This window comes from Filicampus tigris, chromosome 7 (genome assembly GCF_054856515.1).
Source record: "Filicampus tigris isolate MCC_2025a chromosome 7, RoL_Ftig_1.0, whole genome shotgun sequence".
In the NCBI taxonomy this organism is placed as follows: Eukaryota; Metazoa; Chordata; class Actinopteri; order Syngnathiformes; family Syngnathidae; genus Filicampus; species Filicampus tigris.
Window position 1 is genome coordinate 13,014,435 of NC_141223.1, and position 7,401 is coordinate 13,021,835.

General features: G+C 39.4%; 1 protein-coding gene across 4 annotated transcripts in view; it reads right to left on the reverse strand.

The window, feature by feature from the left end:
• The window catches only part of fndc3a (fibronectin type III domain containing 3A), a 71,050-nt gene extending 63,949 nt beyond the window's left edge, over positions 1 to 7,101 (reverse strand). Inside the window, exons 1-2 of one of the 4 annotated variants that reach the window (XM_086035154.1) lie at positions 7,027 to 7,101; positions 6,411 to 6,551 (exon numbers count right to left, since the gene is read on the reverse strand). The gene's annotated coding sequence lies outside the window, so the exon portion shown is untranslated. Of the gene's footprint in view, positions 1 to 6,410; positions 6,552 to 6,710; positions 6,898 to 7,026 lie in introns of those variants that run through there. The other 3 variants (XM_086035153.1, XM_086035155.1, XM_086035152.1) reach the window with 3 other exon arrangements.
• Positions 7,102 to 7,401: the final 300 nt, after the last annotated feature.

The window sequence follows — 7,401 nt, forward strand, 5'->3', positions numbered from 1 at the left end:
CTTGAAGGTTATTACACTGTGACGCTAATGATATTCATTAGTCAGGCGATGATATTCTGATAATTCATTTTGATAATTGATGATAAATATGGTTCAAAACGGTGGGTTAGAAACGGAGAAAACAAAGTAGCAATGGTTTTAAAATGGGGTATAATTCAGTTAAAAACAGAAGGTGGAATACATATGATTTAAAAATGAAATAAGTTCAAAAGAGTATATACGTGGTTTAAGCAAGGTTTTAAAATGAATTGATAAAACAAATTAATCGAAACAAATTTTCCCAGCTGCAATGAGAGCACTTGCAGTCACAGCATGAAGTGGTCAAGTCTTCTTCAGGCCATGGTGGAAGCAATATGAGGCCACATCCAGACAAGACCCTTTCAAATGCCTTATTTTTAAAATGCAACAATTTGCAAAAAGGAAATGATGGGTGTTGTCAGATATTCTGCAGACAGACCGATGTCAAACAAGCTGAAGTTGTTCGAACTTTGATTGACAACATGATGATGATTGAGACGTTACTAAATGGAGTACATCATCTGGAGATGTTACACACAAACAAAGGTTTGATGAAGTGGCCAAAATGATCCTCATCTCTCTTTATGAAGACCAGATAGGGCATTTAAGACTGTATTGATTGTGTTACTTGACAAAAAGACTAGAGCCTTGCTTGAGACTTGAATGTTAAGCCTTCAGATTTACTTGACTTGTTTACATCTTTGATTTAGCGATTGAACAAAGAGAAGCCCAGCCGAACATGTCAAACACTGGATTACCATGTGATTAATATATCATATATATTCATATATGATTAATATAATATTAGTATATCATCACTGTGGAGTGTGGAATGCAGCTGGCAGAAATAGGTCACACTGAGTCACACTCAGTTTCATAGTGCGCAGTCTCAAAGTGAAAATTATAACAAAAATAATACATATATATATACATATATGTATACATACACATATATAAATATATACATACACATATATAAATATCTATATATAATACATGCATATATATAAATATATACATACACACACATACATACATACATACATACATACATACATACATACATACATACATACATACATACGCGATTTATATATGATCCGATTAGTCAACTAATTGTGACTACCGTTGGTGATTAGTCGACGGGCAAAATAATAGTTTATGGCAGCCCTACTTGACATGCTTGCGCCAAACATCATCGCGTATTGCTTTTGCGAATGGCTGCAGCACCACACTAGCGCACAGAGACAAGCATGGTAGCAATTAAAAAAAATAGATAAAAAAATCGAATCGGATATCGGTAACTGAATATCAAAATCGAATCGAATCGGGGCTTTCATTTCTCACATTGGGACAGTCGTTCCTGGAAGCTAGACTACCGAGCGCCGGTTTCGTCTGGAACACCACACAGAGTCCTGTTGTGGTGCGTAGGGGTGGGCGATGTATATCGTCATCCATATCATCGTCAATCTTGCTTTCACGATGTGTAATTTTACATTATCGAGTATTAATACTGCCTCGAAAAGCGAGGCAGCCGACGGCCGCAAAGTATGAGGAAAAGCTGAAAATCAGGGTGCATTGACGGCAGAGGAGGAGGTAGTGATAATCATTCGCCGAATCAGCGGGCAGGACCCGGTCACGTGACTCTGTACGCACTGCAGCGGAGCTGTTTCAAACATAGAGTGTCGTGCGGGGATTCATAGCGAGGCGCGAGTCCACGGCGTCCGTAGTCTGGAAATGGTTTGGAGTTGACAAGACTGACGTCGGCGGGAATAACATTGTTAGATGTGCCAAAACGGTCAGCGTGAAGAGCAATTCTGTTGCACCACGAGCCATTACGAGCAAAACTTGGCGACCACGCAAACACGCTAAACAAAAGCTTAAACACACACAGTCAGAAAAAGTCGCCGAGTTGAACCAACAAATATAAACGCACGCACACGCCCAGTACTTCAGCCAGCAAGTCAAACGTGACAGCCTGGATGTTCGGTTAACATTCAGTTTACACGCTTTTAGTCCACATCATTCATAACTAGCCTGTATTCCCGAGGCATGTTGCACAAACTACGACGGCGTATTAGTGTGACGCCAGGATACACCCAAACATTAATAAAGTCACAAGTCGACATATCGCAGTGATGAATGTGTGGGAAAATGCACTTTTCGGTAAATTGCAGTTTTGTTTTTCAACTTTATTCTTAATACGGTGACCAACGTATGAGAATGGGTGTTGTCATGACGACATCTTTCTCTTGCTGGGTGACACTTCTGTCACACAAATCACATATCAAATAATTTTTTTTCCCATTGTGATTGCTGTAGTTGACACCCTTTTCTCATTCTGATTGCTCTAGTAAATGGCAGTGGTACATACACCAGTACTTACTGCAGCTGAAAATGTCACGTTATTATGGAATAACAGCAGAGACATTTAAATGACATAAATATTCCCAAAAATCAATGTATGTCTACACATAATTTTTTGTTCTTCATTGTTAAATATTGTCGTAGAATAGCATGATGTTCTGCAGAAGCTGTATTTAGCAATTTAAAAAAGAAGTTCTTCACAAACGCCGTCCATTTAAAATATTTTTTGTAGAATATCGTCAAATTATCGTTAGAGTTTTTTGAAAAATAGATTTTTGTTTTTTTTTGCCCATATCGCCCACCCCTAGTGGTGCGCTTACATATTGTAGCGTCTAATAGTGATTGTGGAGGGATTACTCAGCAAAGTGACGTTTATTAAAAACCCAAACACAGTTGTTGTATACCCGCGGTTGACATCAAACAGCTAGAGAGCCTCGCTTGCTGACCGTGAGTGCTTCACTGAGAGCACGTACCGATTGTTGCGTTAACAGGTTAGCACGTCCGCCTCACAGTGCAGAGGTCGTAGGTTACAATCCGGCCCCGGCCTCCCTGTGTGGAGTTTGCATGTTCGCCCCGTGCCTGCGTGGTTTTTCTCCGGGTACTCTGGTTTCCTCCCACATTCCAAAAACATGGACGGTAAGTTGATTGGACACTCTAAATTGCCCCTCGGTGTGATTGTGAGTGCAAATATTTGTTTGTCCCTGTGTGCCCTACGATTGGCTGGCAACCAGTTTAGGGTGTACCCCACCTACTGCCCGAAGACCGCTGGGATAGGCTCCAGCACGCCTGTGACCCTTCTGAGGATAAGCGGAATGGATAATGGATGGATGGAAGGATGGCTGAGCTATTTTCCACAAATCCTTAATGGCAACACCTAACAATAAAACACGTAGCTAACATAGGTCATTAGAATATAAACATTTAGAGTGCTAAAAAATGATGTTCCTCCTAATTATTCATGTTTTCATATACATTTTGAATGTGGAGATCAACTTATGCATATTAAAGAAGCAAAAGAAAACGTTTTGGATTAAGGTTCATTAAAAACAAAATTAAAAAGTGTGAAGTGTTTAGTTTTATTTAGCACTGTGCTTTTCCCAAAGTTTAGTCATGATTTCACTCTCCTATACATTAAAAACAGGCTTGGTGCCCAAGAAAAGTGAAATATGTTTACAAGTATTTCTTTTTTGTATTTATAGATAGTGAAACTCACCATTGTGAATAATTTTTGGTTCAATTTTAAAATGCACTAAACATTTACAGCTAAAAAAATTCAGGCCACATTATCACCTTCAATTTCAATTACTCCATTTAGAAATGTGTCAGGAATGCTGGCACAAGCTGCAAAGTTTAATACAAGTTGTAAGTACTTTAATCTTAATTGTCTTTATTTTTCTTTTGTACATACATACCTTAAAGAACTGTAAGATACTGATGATCATATAAGAGCCTGGTGCGATTATTCCGCGATTGACATATGATCCAATTAATTGACTAATTGCGACTACTGTTGGTAGTAAAAATAAGTAAAATAATAGTTTGTGGCATCCCTACATGACACGCTTGCACCAAACATCATTGCGTATTGTGTTTGTGGATGGCTGCAGCATCACACTAGTGCACAGAGAGAAGCATGGTAGTGATTGAAAAAAAAATTAATCTAATCGAAAATCGTGAACTGAAAACCATACAAGACTTTCTGAAATTGTCCTGCACGTCGCAAATATAGTTATGATGCGGACTACACGTGTGTAAACAGAATGTTAAGCGAATATCGAACATTCACTACAGCGCGCGTGTGCGTTTTCTGAACGTTTGTGTTTACTTAACTTTTGTTTAGCGTGCTTGGGCGGTTGCAAAGTTTTCCTCGTAATCCATATGGCTCATGGTGGAACAGAATTGCTCTTCAAGTTTTGGGACGTCTAAAGGCCTAGATCAGGGGTCGGCAACCTTATACACTCAAAGAGCCATTTCGACCCGGTTTCCACGAAAAAGAAAACACTAAGAGCCGCAAACACTTTTTGACAAGGAAAAAAATATATATATTTACGCTGTCAAGCGATTAAAATATTTTAACAAATTAATCGCAAACTTTTCCATAATTGATCACGATTAATCGTATTCAATTACAATTTTTTACGAAGCTTGAAGCCGATATTTACCTGAGCAAAATCTTGGAATTAATGTGGGAAAAAAATAAAAGTATATTCAAAGACGGTTCTAATAGCTTTCTTTGTTCCTTGAATACGATTATTTTCCTGTAAAATACAACAGTTGAACGATACACCAAAGAAGTACAGTTTTTAAATTCGGCTTTGCGAAGTGTGCAAATGATTTTGGATTTCTCCAATGAGCCGTGGAGCAACCTTTTAAAGTAAAACTACGTAAAAGTCCGTCTTACGGCAGTGCATTTACGGAAGTAAATGTGGTGCAGTGAAGCGATTCGGTCAGAGGTAGAAATACCGTATTTGGGGGAAATGATGAGGCGAGGCTTTTTTTATCTCATTTCACGGAGACATCAATAAAGATGAAGTCACGTCATTATAACCGCACGTAAAAAATGAGCCGATCGAGCCGTGGCTGAATTACTGTACTACCATCACCATAAATGTCCACTTTATGCTTCATGTTTCAAGTGGGACTAAATGAAAGTCAAATATTAAGTCAATACCTGTACTGCTACTCAAAACAACTGCACAGTCGCTGTCAAAACTGAGCCCTCTGCCCGCACAGAGCGCATTTTGGGCTCCTGACGTCAATGTCGGATGTATGAGACCTGGAGGTTCAGACTGCGGTTGCATTGCTAAAAAAAAATCTGATAGGTATCCAATATAGGACCACATATGAAAGTGGCCAAAAACTGTGACTTACTAAGAAGACATGATGTACGTTTTTGAGACAAATAACATGCACTTCTATCGGACACTGATAATTAATTTTCCCAAGCCACGCAGAGCTTCAATAAAAGGATGAAAGTGCCGCATGCGGCTCCAGAGCCGCGGGTTGCCGACCCCTGGCCTAGATACACCAATTCGACGTCAGTGCGTGCAAGTATGTGGCTGAGAAATACAAATGTCTGTGCGAATTGACGCCCTGTCATGTATTAGCAACCACAATAGTCTGATGTGTGATGCATATGTAAAATAAAACTCTGTTTACTCAAAGGGTGCTACTGAGTGGTGACATCCTCCGCTCAAACGGTCTAAAAATGGAATCACCCTGCTAAACTGTCATATATTTTAAGATAAATACATCTGTATGGAGCCATGTTTTGTTGTCTGATTTCATGAAAGGGACAGAAGACAGACTATGCTCGTCATTTAATCGATAAAGTGCAGCTACCGCCGCCGCTGCTTGTAATGCATGCAGCTGGTTTTTGAAATCGGAAAATGTTACATCAAAAGCAGATATAATCTTACTTTCCCTATACTTTAGCATGTGTGATGTAACTGGCTGGAGATCGCCAAGTTGTATTTAATTTTTTTTTAAGTAGGCTATAAGTACATTGTATTTGTTTACCGAAGTAGATAAACTCCATGTTTGAGAAGTGCAGTCCCCTTGTTTACATATCAAGTTTCATGCAAAATGAAAAGTTGGATCTGTTCAAGTGGTAAAGCCAGAGATTTGGTTGCATTATATAATCTGCGCTTCAGATTGTTTGATTTCTTACTGATTTACAGCGTAGTACATTCGAACAGTAATGTTTACATCACACCTGTGTAGCAGAATGATGTTGTCATGGTGAATGCGCACTTTTTTATTTCAAACAGTTTCGGTTTCTCACCCCTTCTTCATTTCATCCAAGCAATTATCAGATGTAGTGCTTCAACATTAGTACTTGTTTTGCCAAGACCTGTGATTATTCTAGCTACAGGTGTCACATTATTATTAGCAGGCTGCGGAATCCATAAGCAGGTGCAAACATTTTCAACGTGTCATTTAATTCCTAATGGTGCTTTAAACGATGACTCATATCAAATGCGGGAAGAGTCTTATGTCAAAAGCGAGCAGTTAATGTTACTTACTCAATTAGACGGTTGTTGGACGACGACGAGCGATGCACCGCACTCAAATTTGTCGCCTTTTCCCCCCCTCTCTTTCAGCCGTCCACGTCAGCGGGCTGCGAAGAGGAGCAGCTTCCGCCTATGTACAAACCCCCACACCCCCTGGAAGAAAGACAATAACAAAAACAGCTCTTCAAGCGTGAGCTAGCCATGACAAAACAAAAATAAGCCAAAAAAGAAGGGGGGGGGGGGACATCCTAACGTTAGCCGCCTGATGCTACGTTGCTAATAGTTAGCGAGTCGAAGGTTCTTTTAACCTACTTCTTTCTCTTTCGTCTCAAAAGGCTTCCGAGTGGAGCTGAAAGATGGTCTTATAGGGTCAAGGCTCACCTAAGTAATCAATTCTACCGAGAAAACTTTGCTTCCCAGGCTGGTCCTCCTTGCATAAAAAGCAGGAATTTCGCCATCGCTTACGGTCCGATTGTGTGCGCATGCGCGTTAAAGCAAATCATGGCGACGCTCCATATAATTAAACTAAATAAATTGAAGCGTTGACGGCACCAGTTAAATAGCGTTAAACGTACAAATGGCGTCATTCATATCGGCTCGATTTTCGTTCCGACGTTTTCCACGCTACCTTTTCTCGGAAGAGCTTTTTGTAGACGTGTCGACTGGTCGACTGTGACAATTGTGTCCGACTAGCGGCTGAAACTGGGCTGGGAAAAAACCTTTTACGTCAACGGGAATCCCAACCAGTCGACAATTCAACGAAACTTACATTTGATAAAACTGTATACAGAAAGTACACATTAAAAGACAGATTTTTTTTTATTACGTTTTGTTTGTTATGCTCCTTGTTTAGTTTCGTTTCAAACTAAGTCGAGTGCCCCAAATCATTATGTGCTTGGTATGTATGATAATTTTAGCAATGCATTATAGTATTATTTTGGATTTCTAAAAATGCACATTAAGGTAACAAACAAATTAATTAAATTGAAAAAAAAAAAAAAAA